This window comes from Diorhabda sublineata, chromosome 5, assembly GCF_026230105.1.
Source record: "Diorhabda sublineata isolate icDioSubl1.1 chromosome 5, icDioSubl1.1, whole genome shotgun sequence".
Lineage (NCBI taxonomy): Eukaryota > Metazoa > Arthropoda > Insecta > Coleoptera > Chrysomelidae > Diorhabda > Diorhabda sublineata.
Genome location: NC_079478.1, coordinates 24,762,637 through 24,775,618, shown reverse-complemented (window position 1 = coordinate 24,775,618; position 12,982 = coordinate 24,762,637). Strand labels below are relative to the sequence as shown.

Genomic DNA, 12,982 nt, shown 5'->3' with positions numbered 1-12,982 from the left:
TTATTGCTCCACTAGGTAATAAGTTTAATGACGCTTTATTTGCTATTTCACTAATTTTTGGTAGGGTTCCAACAAATTCTTCTTCATCACTATCATATATTTCTCCAATAATATTACTTATTTTTAAACTGTGTGTCAAAAACAATTTCTGACTGATATTTTTAGAACTGCAGAGTTGCATTATCCAAATGTAAATCGCGTATGTTTGAGGGATTTACTTTTGTGTTTATGAATTATAATCATTTGGCATTTTAGAAAAAAATTAATTTTCTGGTATTTCGTAATCCAGCACTTAATAAATATGATCGATAATAAAATAAAATCCGCAGTTCTTTGAAACGTATCACAATCTCACAGAAAAAATGATTAAATATTTCACTCATTTGTATATTTATGTTTGTCTTGATCACAAACCTCTGTGCCATAATGACAGATAAGTGCAATAAACATTTAATGCACTAATGCAATGAAGATCCACTTTTTCCAGGGAATATAGTTCAATAAATTTGTGTTTACTGCATGAATGTAGGGAAACAAATTATTTTCATTATTTCTGTAATATAAAATGAAATCTTGTATTATTACATACTTTTACATACTTCACCCATTGTGATCTTACTCAATAAATTGACTATGAATCGAAGTTTTAGTGGTTACGTCAATCGAGAGTAAATTTTTTCCCTACCATCTATTCTGTGAAAAGAATAGTTTAGTTACCAGACAAATAATTTTCCTTATAGCGTATAAATATTCGTATCTACTTTTAAATTTAAAGGAACTGCTGTTCTCAATTACATTATCGGTTCAAATATTTCAACAACAATCTGTTGCAACCGTTACAAAACAGTTCAAAATTAAATTTAAATTATAATTGCCGATTCAACAAGCCAGGTGCTGAAACTTTAGATAAGTTTAGCAACAATTTAGACTTTATAATTTCTCATTGAATTCGTTTCTCTCGCGGTTTAAATTCTACCCTAGAATTGAAGGGAGATGGAACCATAATCGCTGGAAGTTATTATTTTAACTTGATCCTGATGTAGCTGGAAAAATTGAGAACGTACATTGAGGTTATATTAGATTCCAACATTCGTAAAATCAATAAAAATTTATTTCAGTTTTCACAACCTAGCATGTACTGCTCACTGCCAATTCCGTTCGTGATAGTTCCATTTTTTTTTCAAGTAGCATTTTTCTCACCATAACAACCAATGAAGATGTTGTGTGTTGTGAACGCACCTCGTATATATATATATATATATATATATATATATTTCTTGTTATTAATCTGTTCGCCGCATATACTGAATTTTGTTACCGTGGCAACAAGCTGTATTGTGATTTCTATTTTTAGACCTTTTTTTGCTGTCTCTCGTCGGCTAACGCTGGGCCGAAAGATAAATAGAAAAAGAAATGTAACACTTGCTTTTTGGCCTTAATAGTGTGCGTGTGATTATTATCGCGCTACTATCTTATAATATATTTATATATTATGTATTTTGGTTGATGTCAATTAGCAAGAGTGGATAAATGTTTTAATTTCAAAGTACAATTTAGTTAAATAGTAAATACAGTCCACTACTTATTTGTTTATAGTTTAATGATGTAGTAAAGAAGAATAAGAAGAAAGTTTAGTGTTTTATTTGCATTTACAAATGAACTAAAAAATAACGTAATCAGGAATCTCCTGTACAGAAGCTTCTTTTTCCATTTTCTTTGTAGCTATTCACCATTGACTATTGGCATTGAAAACAAAGATAGCTTCCTTATATTTGGGAGTAGCCATAGAAGCAATACCATATTAGATTAAAAAATTCATCAGGATGATTATGAAGAGGCTGAAAAATAGGTTAATCGTATTAAACTAGCAATTCAGAAAAAAATCTATGGTATATATTCTTGGAATTTTGAACGTCTAATTTGATGGTGAAGTTCAGTCTCTCAGACTCACCCTTTCTATTGAAACGTCTGCAATTTCCATTGACATTTTCCATGACTATTAATAAATCACAAAGTCAAACAATTTGTGGGTTAGACTTAAAAAATCCGCTCTTTTTACATGGCCAATTATATGTGACATATTCTTGCGTTGGTAAACCGTTTATGCATTTACACCCTTCAGGAATTACTTTCATGAAATTATTATTATTCATCTGTTATTCTTTGGTTCACATTATTATGAAGATATGTTCCTGTTTCTGTTCATAGAGTGGCTGCAATTTGGGAAACCCGATAATCTCTATGAGCATTCTTGCTTCTAAAGACTATACTAACAATGTACATGGATGTATTTGAATAAACTATCGATTAATAATCTATATTTGTCTATTTGCTTGTTATTTCCTTAGAATAAGAGTACCAAATAAAGTACTAAGTAAACCGTTAAGCAATCATGTAGATAAAAACTTCTGTTCTTACACAATTCTCTACTTTTCTCAGCGCACTTTTTATTTTCTTCATCACATGCAAACGGTAATTTTTGTTCTGTTTCCACCTTAACCTCTTTGACCCATTTTATTACAATGAAGTTGCTGGTCATTGATGTAATAATAAACAGATTCCTGAAATTTTCCTCACATAATTGGTTCAATCACTTCTGATAATATTTTTCTCTTCAACTAACATTTGATGTAAAGCTTGAGTATATCTTTCTGATAATATTTTAGAAGTTCTACATTTCACTAAGCTATTTTGTGAAATTTTCTGATCAATTGGAAGAGGTGTTATTAAAGTTATCTCTTATTTTACATAGTGAACTTATAATTTCTATCAAGTATAATCTGACAGAGATCGTGCTGTTGAGCTCTGGGAGTAATAAAACATTTTCAAGAATTTATAAAAAACGGAACGGAATATATATTTTGGGTCAACTGAAATAAAATTTCATTCGCGAGGGTATAAAAATGTAGAGAATAATAAGTTTATTATGTTCTGCTTTATGAAGTTACATGCTTCAAATTATGAATACTTAATCCAAGGGAATATTTTCACAATCATAAAACGCTGCTGTTTTCTCGTTTAACTTATTTAATGGACATTGATGTAATATGGGGAGGGAAACTCCCTCAACTCAGGACGGAAAAGTTATAATCCACTTCTAAAAATCATCTTTTTTGAAATGAATCATAAAAGAATATACTCATCTCAGCCCTAAGCATTTCTGTTGACGTCTATAAAATTTTCGAGATGTATAGAAAATTACAAGCAAGGGGTTCACAGTCTCATGTAGGTACTACTCAGGGGGCTGAAAAGTTTGGATCGAATATGTTTTTATTATGCTGAATTATGTGTTGTGTCACTCGTTGCACTCCCACTATGTTCTTTCAGTTCTATATGTGACTTAGTCACCACTACATTCCGTTACCTTGAAATTGAGGTGATGATCAAAATTATTGACATGCTTTGACAATATAATGAATACTATGGACGAAATAAGTAAGTGTTATAATCTTTTACCTTTGTTGTCAGGATCTAATTTCTAAAACAGTTTTGTTTGAAATTTCTAGATTACTGGAAAAAGTAGTAATTTGAACAATTTAGAAGCGATCTTTGCTACTGACGACTGTGTTAATTTGGGCTCCTTCAGTTTATCACTTCATGAATTATTTATGTATCTGACTGAGTTGAGTGTTTGATCCATTCTGTTTTTGAAAATTCTGTTTTATACTAAAGTATCTTGAACTTGAATTTATTCTCTCTCCATCTTCAAGAAACTCACTCACTCACAACATTCATAATATTGAGTTTCCTATTTATACCTGACCATTTTCATAATTCAATAAATAATCATTGGTTTGTGAAAACGGAGTGACAATAGAAGCGTTTGGTTAGGCCACAGAAATAAGTCTTTTTCCAGATAACTTCGGCGTATTGATCTACTCGTTATGAAAATAATAATTATAGGCCACTACTCGATTCCTCTCTATATTCTGCTATGGAGAGAAAAAGAGAAATATTTCAGAAAATTAATAGCTATGAGTTATCGTAGCATGCAGTTGGTCGTTTAGTGCAGGCATTCAAGCTCAAAATGGTGTCAAACCCCGCAATTCTTTAATGCAGTTCCGATTTTCCTGAAAATTGAGAATTAAGCTCAACTCAATGGTGATATATATACAACTTTATACTGATCAATGAAGCAAAAAAAGTATTATTTAATGCTCATTTTTTTCAAAATTATGCATTCCTAATCAGCCAAACTTTCATATGTCCCAAATAACATCCATGTAAAATATTTGGTACAAGGAATAAGTTTAATTTTGGTTTTCAATAAAATGGCGTTAGTTTTAGGGCAATTTTTTTTATCTTTAACTATTTTACATCATATCTGACTGAAATGTCAGTCGAAAATGCTTTTATTAGAAATCATTTGAAAGGTATTTTCAATCTCTTCAAAAAGTATTTCATCACTTTTTGTTTTAAAATATATCCTTTTCCCGTTATTTGAGGTTAAATGCTCAATTACGTAAAACAAAAGCTATTCATCTATAACTTGCTTTAGGTAGAACATTAAGATCTTGAAATATAACTTAATTCCTTTGTTTTTTATAAGATCCATTTTGGTTATAACACTTTTTTCGACAAAATGCATCATTTCTGAGTTATACGTAAAAATCTAAAATGCGGTTTTTCGAAAAATCGTATATTTCAATCGCTTTTTAGATACACACCTATCATCTGTCAAAATTTCGAATGAATTGGTGCTGCATTAAAGAATTCGGAGGTGAAATGCTTCGAATACCTGGTTGTATGATGTAATTGTGCAATCCGTGGAGCGTGAGGTTTTTAGTTCTAATTCTGTTATATTCCTTTGTATATGGTACTGGTATGCATTGAATAAATACTATATTGACATGCTTGATTTTGATATAAATTTGGTAGAAATGAAGTCCAGTCAAACCAGAATTTGATATACTATTCTGGTTTTATAGTATTATTGTTGTGTTGAATAGTTGTGTCTAAAAAGTTGATGGTATTATTTTCTCTAATTTCCATTACAATTTTTGATTGAAACTAGTGAATTCTTTCACAATATTTAGTATTTTTGTTATGCTATCATTTTTCTTTTCATTAAAGTCAGTTGTAATAAACCTGGCAGAGACTCCAAAGAGAAAATGCATTTCATCTATATGATTAACCCATGAATCTGACGAATTGAATTTTCAAAGACAGAATATATAACATTCATTATTATCAGGATAAAAATAAGAAAAGAAGGTAGTAATAATAATCAGCATTTTATTTCTCTCCCTTTCAACACCGATAAAAAGAAGAGTGATGTTTACATTTCATGCAATAATTGCTAACTACATATTAGCCGAAAATAGAGCAAAAAGTCACAATTTAAGCAAAGAAATGCTATAACTCTAGCGAAACATGAGAAAGGTAAAAAACATTAGTTTGTCTATACAAATACAGAACTTATAAACACAGAGAACTATCTAAAAAAAAAGAATTTTTCAATTGTACTGATCTTTCTTGAGCCGTTTTTTGAAGATATTAATAAACAAGCAGTAAGGTGATTGCCTTTTCCAAGGCTACCTACCAGTTGCTTTGATCCTCCAGTTTTTCAAAAGAATCGTTGAAATAAAATGATCCTAACGTATTCATGATCAGCTATCACACAGTCACACAACAGTTCAAAAAACAAGCTTGATGAAAGCACGACCATGTATTCAACGCCAACTACAGTTGGGATAAATATGGGACAATAACCTCTTGGGTTAAATTCAAATTAAAAAAGGACTAGAACTTTTGACAATGTGATTGAAAAACGATTTCTCATATATTTTTGATAAAATATCAGGGTCAAAAAAAAGTTACAGAAATCAATACGTAAAAGGTGAGTAAATTTTTGTTGTCTTGTGTTTGACGAAGTACGAGGTAGGTAGCTCCAACAAAGGAGAGCGACTTGAAGATGAGCCACCAGCAAAAATACGGGGAAGGTGTTTTTCCTGAGGAGGGTGTAAAAATAGGGTGACAACAATGAAGTGTGATGTATGTGATGGATCGGTGTGGAAAGAACATGTCAATACAGTAATTACTTGTCTAGAATGCAACAATAACGGAAGTATCACAGATGAAATTTAGTGGGTAGATGTAATAAGGTATGCTTCGTAAGGTATAATTTATGTAAAAATGCATATTTTGTAGATTTTTTTAACCTCAAAGACTTTTAATTGGTTTTTATAAAAAGTTTTGTGAGTGTAAAACTTATAGCATACATATTTGATCTTATTTAACTCAATTTCATTTATTGTTATGGTGGTGTACAAAATACATCACGCGTGTACTTGTATTAAAATATTGAGCGCGATTAGTTATTTGGTTATGGCTATGGTTGATGTCATGATATTTATGTAAAAAATGTTCCATTTAGGATCACTACTTTGGGTGACAATAGATGGAAGAATAAATTCAAATTTAAGAGTGAATACATAAAATACGTATTACTACAGAATCTAGAAAGAGAAACTGAATATTTTAATTGTGAATAATGATCATGGGAACAATTATACTTGGTAATAAAATTTTATTGGAGGTCGGCGCTTGCAAAACTGAAAGCATTGTTAAAATGAATTATACGTAATTTTACTGCGAAATAATTGGAAAAAGAAAGAGGCAGAGCAACTATCCGGTTTAGGATGAATTGAATGAAAAACACTATTGAAGAGAAATCAGAAAGTCAGTTATGTATCTACATAATTCAGTGGGTCTATTTTTATCGAAGGATATTTTATAATCAATTAAGAACAAAAATTGGAGCACATATAATTGCAGTCTCATTTTACATTTGAATCATTTTTGTGTCTGTTGATTTGGTCGACCTTTTTCTATCGAAAAATGTTTTATGTAGAAAATAACAGTATCAATGTCATGTCATAAAAGTTAAGAAGATTGGAGAATAGAAAATTTAGCATACACCTAGTAACCTCATAAACTCCTAAATAAACATATGCTGAATTAGGATGTCATGGAATCTAAACAAAACTATATAAAAAAAATGGATGAATTGAACAAATCATGATAATAATACATTTTGACATGTCCAATATGAAGCTTCAAATTTCAGGGTTAATCTAGCTACAGCAAAATATTGAGAGTCGACATCAACTTCGACGCGTAGTTCTATATCTTAGGGGTGTTCAAGGTTGAAAAAAAAATAGGCGCCAATGGATCACGCCTAAAAATAATATTTTTGTCATTTTCATAATAATTTTCGTACTTCATAAATACGCCTTAAACTGAATCTTAATGCGCCTGTCCTTTTACAGTATCAATTCATAAATAACTAACTTAATTTATTATCTGGAAGATCAACCTGCAATTTATTTCCAATCAATAGTTCAAATAGGTGAACCTTAAATTAGTCTAAAATCTGATATCATTTCTAGTTCTGTCGTTCTCTCTAGAAATACATTCATATTCATGATTTCTACATTGAGCTTCATATTTGATACACTTTATTTTGGAAGCCTTCAAATTTCGGAACACATTCAATATTCATTCTCCTTAGGAGGAATAAAAAAATTGATATCTTTGATTGTTGCATGTTTATGTTTGTCATATCATCAAAATTTCGACATTGATCATTAAATTCGCGAGTTACATGTGCACTGATTTCATGTGCACATACATCAGTATAGACTTCGAATGTCGGTCTAAGCTACAATGCTAAGGGGGCAGGGAATTGACTAATCAGATCTGATATTTCAATATACAGTAAATTAAGATATCGCGAATGGCGTCGGGGTCGTGCAAAGTGATTGCATGGATTTATCATATTACGCATAATCAGCATCATGTGATTTGGAATGAGTTCACGAAATAATTAATCGTTTTTTGAATGAGAATAAAATAACGATAGGACAGAACTTAATTAGTTCACAATATTATCATTTGCGATTAGAATCATCCCCATTTAGTTTTTGTTGGTTAAATAAATGTTGGTTTGTTCTTTTGAAAATTATCTATACTATACTTCTCTCCAAAAAATAGGAGGAAAAATTTTTCCAGATCTAGAGAAATCAAATCGTTCCAACAACACTAGATCACGGTATTATTTCATTGTGAAATATCTATAAGGATATTTAAAAACCATGGGTTTGAGTGCTCAAGTGCATAGCTCCAAGTTGAGAAATATGTCGAAAACACCTTTTAATACTAAATATATGGTTGGGCAGTTTTTGAAACCCATTAGCTGTAGCCTAACTTTTTTTTAATGCAAACGTATGTCATGTCTAATGCAAAAAATGCATGGAGTCATTAAGAAGTTCGTGGAAAATGAGATTCCTTTTTGTGTGGTAAAAAGAGGATGTATTTCCGTAAAACATAATTTGCCTCTGTTTCTATTAAAAACTGAATCAGAATTGGAGATAACGATATAACCTCCTAGATTTTCAATGAAGGGTAAAATTGACGACATACTTTTTCATTAAATTGAGCATAGGTTTCTTCTTAAGAGGTTCTTTGCAACACATACATCCCAAGTGAAGTCAATTTAAATGTTTCAGCTATTATTAGCTATGTATTACTAGCGTTTTGTTCATCCGTTCGTGTGTTGCAGCCGTATCTCTTCACAGGGAAGCATGTAATGAGCTCGGGATTTTTTCATTAAATTCCTCTAGATGTGGCAAAACGAAATACGTTTTAGACGCTATGAAGAAAAAATGATCAAATGAACCCATTTGAAATTTTTTCCATAGAAAATTTTATTTAAACTTGCTATAGATCAACACCAGAAATTGTTAATTCACGATAATGTATACTTTGTGGAGATTCAATATCTTGTAAAGAAGCTATAAAAAAAAACTTCTTTGTGTTTGTCGTTGCAAAATAAGTGGTTATATAGTTGAAACTTTTGTAAATGAATCATATTTTTCATTTCGAAACCAATTATTAAGAACTAATGGATACAAAATTATTAGATGACCGAAAGTATTGTTATTTTCCTTGCTAATTTTTCATTGAAACTACCTTTTGTGAATTAAAATTTTTGTCAATATTTACTGATTGCTAACGGTAAAAAATGTGCAATAGTCCTCGTGTCCAAAATGCAATGATAATAATATTATCTTAGACTTTCGCGCAATGGTATATTCTATAATTTATTTTGAAATTCATTAATATTGATAAGTAAATAATAAAAAAGAATTACATGTTCATATGTGGAATTTATTTCATTGAATTAATAGGCGGTGAGCCGGTAACACGGAAAGTCCCGTCAAAGCGCAATCAAAAAATTTTTATTTAAATAAATAGAACTTAAGTATAGGAATAAATTAAAAATGTTCTACCGCCAACGCGGATATTAATTTTTTTAATATATTCCCCAATAAATTTTATTGACTTTTAGAAAAAATCACGCAAACCACTTTTTTGCCGGAAGGGTCTCGCAAACCTATTTATATCCAAAAATATCTTAATATGCACACTCAAAAACTGCCGGAAAAATCCCGCATACCACCTTGAAGTGCATAAACTATATTAGCATCTACTCCATAATGTACGATGTTCAATACACTTATTTTGATAAATAAATGCTTTATGTCGAATCACCGTTGTTACATATTTATTATGATCTCGTATATTACATCAATAATTATTATGTTTTTTGTAAAATTACTCCCGTTGGTGAATGTTTTTTTTTCCATACATAATATAGTTCAGTACAGAGTACTGTTTTAGAGGTGAATCTCAAGAGATGGAATAGTTGCAATAGCAATTGCAATTCATGGAGAATAGACTATATAGTGTCCATGGTTTCTATGTATATATTTATTACTATTCTCTAGTTCAGGTGAAGTTGTCTTTTTTTAGCAGGTAGAAGTTATTCTGTCTCTTCAGTCTGCTTCACCTTCAAGTGTCGAATGTCTCGTCATTTCGTTTTCATTTTGGAAAGTTGTGCATCTTTTTATTAATACAGAATGAAGAATACCAAAATATGTTTAAACATTTAACGGATCCGGACGACATCATTGACGAAGAGAAAACAGATGTATGGTATGTATGATATAGACAAAAATAATGTCGATAGTGCAAGATTTGAATTATTCTTGAAATTTTTTGCAAGCACCAGTGACAAAGAAGAATTTTCCACAGGTCTTATGAATTTCAATTCCATTCTGGTAAACTCTGTCACAAAAAGTTTTTCGCACCATATTTATAAATGCAATGTGGCAAAATCCCACTGAGCCAATTTGTATTTTATTTGAACCAAATGAACGTGGCTGGCAACTGAATCAAGAAAATAAGTTGAAATCATTGTGGTATAAAGGCCCAGCAGCACCTTCTAAAGTTGAAAAAATTCTTAGTGAGCAATTAAATTAAAAAAAAAGTGAAGAATTAGTAAATGAAACGTTTTCAAATTGATTTTAATGATTATCAATAAATATACTAATTTTGAGAATAAACTCGTGTCAATTAATTCAATATTATTTAATTGTTTCAATTATCTAAAATAAAAATTCTCCTATTATTTCTTGAATCATTATATTCTTTTAAATCTAAGCAGAGAAAAAGACATTTTATTCCAAAATAAATTTATTGAACAATGTACATTTTCGTGTAAATGCTAATAGAGTGCACTTCGGGTATTCGGAATTTTTCCGGCAGTTTTTGATCGCGCATACCAAAATATTTTTAAAATTATACGAAAATAGATAAAATGAAAATTTCGGTACGATGGAGAAATTTTTGCCGTCATCACACACTTCAAATAGGTATGCCAGACCCTTCCGGCAAAAAAGTGGTTTGTGTGATTTTTTTTAAAAGCCAATAAAATTTACTGTCGATTCGAATACATCAAAAAATTTATAATCTTGATAACGGTAGAACATTTTTTAATTTTTTCGGCAATAGGAATCTACGCATACCAAGCTTAATTTATTCCTATACTTATGTTCTATTTATTTAAATAAAAATCGTTCGATTCCGTTATGACGGGTCTTTCAGTGTTACCGGCTCCTGGACTATAATGAAACATTTTAAAGTATATTATTGAATCCGGGAATACTATACGACATCCTACCCAAATGATTTAATGCTTTTACTATGCCCCAAAGTGATTTCTATTTCCGATGTGCTAATGGCTTCGTTAATCAATCATTACGCACACGGCTATGATTTATACAACAATGCAAATCGAGTTTGTCTTACACATTCAAGATTTTCCAGGGTATATTAATTAAATTATTAGGTCATATATGAGACTTACTCAGTAATTTAAAACATATTATCTATTCACTTGTAAATGTATATTTGAATCGGAACCGAGTATTTGCCAGACAGAATATGAGCGTTTACGTAGTGGAATTGTGGTAAAATTAAACAACAAAGTGTACTAATTCCAATATACTTATAAATTTCCAAGCTTGAGAATACTTAATATAATAATATAAATAAAAGTGAAACAATAGTGAGAACTACTTACATTAATTGGTTAAAAATTGCGGGGTGATAAATTTTGTAATATGTTTTGGTTAAGTTATATCCATCAACTTCAACATCCAATAATCAAATTGTCGTTAAATTTTTATAGGTTAGATAAGGTTAGGTTGTTGTGAATGATAATAAATATTGATTGATTACTTTATGAATGACATCAAGTTTTTATAGGATTGATCTTTATGAATGGAGCTGAATATTTATAGGTTCGATTATGAATGACATTACATTTTATAGATTAATTCGTTATGAGTGAAGTTGAATTTAATAGGTTAGGTAAGGTTAATGGTCAATGATGGTCTAAAAGATATGCATAGATTAGACTTAGGTTATTTAGATTAGTATTATAATTAAAACAATGATCTTTTTGGGCAATATACATTATTTCTTTTAGTTGTTGTCTATTGTCAAAACTTTGGCTTCATAATCCATAGAATGTCTTTCATAAAAGACATGTGTCGATGAGGACACCTATCAAAATATGATATTAGTCTTACCAACATTTATGAACCTTAAAATAGGACATATAACGTTCGAAAATGTGAACTTGAAGTGTAAATTCAAAAATCACATACTGCCCAGTTTTATGAAAAAAATATTATAATTACTGTTACTACGATTATTAAGATCAATAATGAAAATATTCTGAATCAAATCGAAATTTCCTTTCATAAGTACTTCCAAATAACCTTTCAAGTAAAGTTATTAAACTTTGTAAAGAGAACAATAGAAACCTTTCTAATAAAGTGAAGCAAAGAAATGAAAATATACTGAAAAATTTATAAGAAAAGAAATGAAAAACAAACAATCACTATCTTTTCTATGACTATAAAATATTACAAATGGAATAATTCCTGAATACGTAACGAAAATCTCAAGTTTAGGACCAAAATTTGCAGTGAATTTATACTTGTTCACGACATTTCATGCAACTTCGAAAAAAGGATAAGGGATTTAAAAAATGATTAGAAAAATAACTTCAAAACAAAATGAAATGTCAAAATGATAAAAAAGTCACTCCTATCGAACATAATTCTGGAAGGAACAAAAAATATTTCAAACAAAATAACCAAAAAAAATTTGATAAAAAAATCTAAAACCTAATGAAATCAGATCCATCAAATCAGTACCATGGAGTGAATAATGAACAAATATATTCATGTACCCTTTTTTTTTGGTCAAGATGATAACAAAACCTGCGAGCTATTCTCAAAACTCGATGATTAATTGTAACACTGTTCTGGTTTTAAATTTTAGGCAGTATTTGATACACATGACGTTTAAAACCATTGGATCAAATCTCTTAGATTTTTACATTAAAACATGATATCTCATATATTTGAAAATTAAATTCCACTAAGGCCTTTATTTCCAAATCTACTCCGTCACTGGCCAGAAGGACGTCCTTCTAGAGAGACATGATGTAGGGAATGTTTTCCCATTTCATCAAAATAATTCAATTCAAAAATAATCATTTCTATATATTGTGTCAGCTCAATTTCGTTCCCACTGAAGAATCATTGTCGTTACCAAATAATAA

General features: G+C 30.0%; 1 protein-coding gene across 1 annotated transcript in view; it reads left to right on the top strand.

Annotated features, from left to right (window-relative positions):
* The window catches only part of LOC130444186 (alpha-2C adrenergic receptor), an 877,544-nt gene that overhangs the window by 829,956 nt on the left and 34,606 nt on the right, over nucleotides 1–12,982 (top strand). The gene's annotated exons all lie outside the window — the stretch shown is intronic.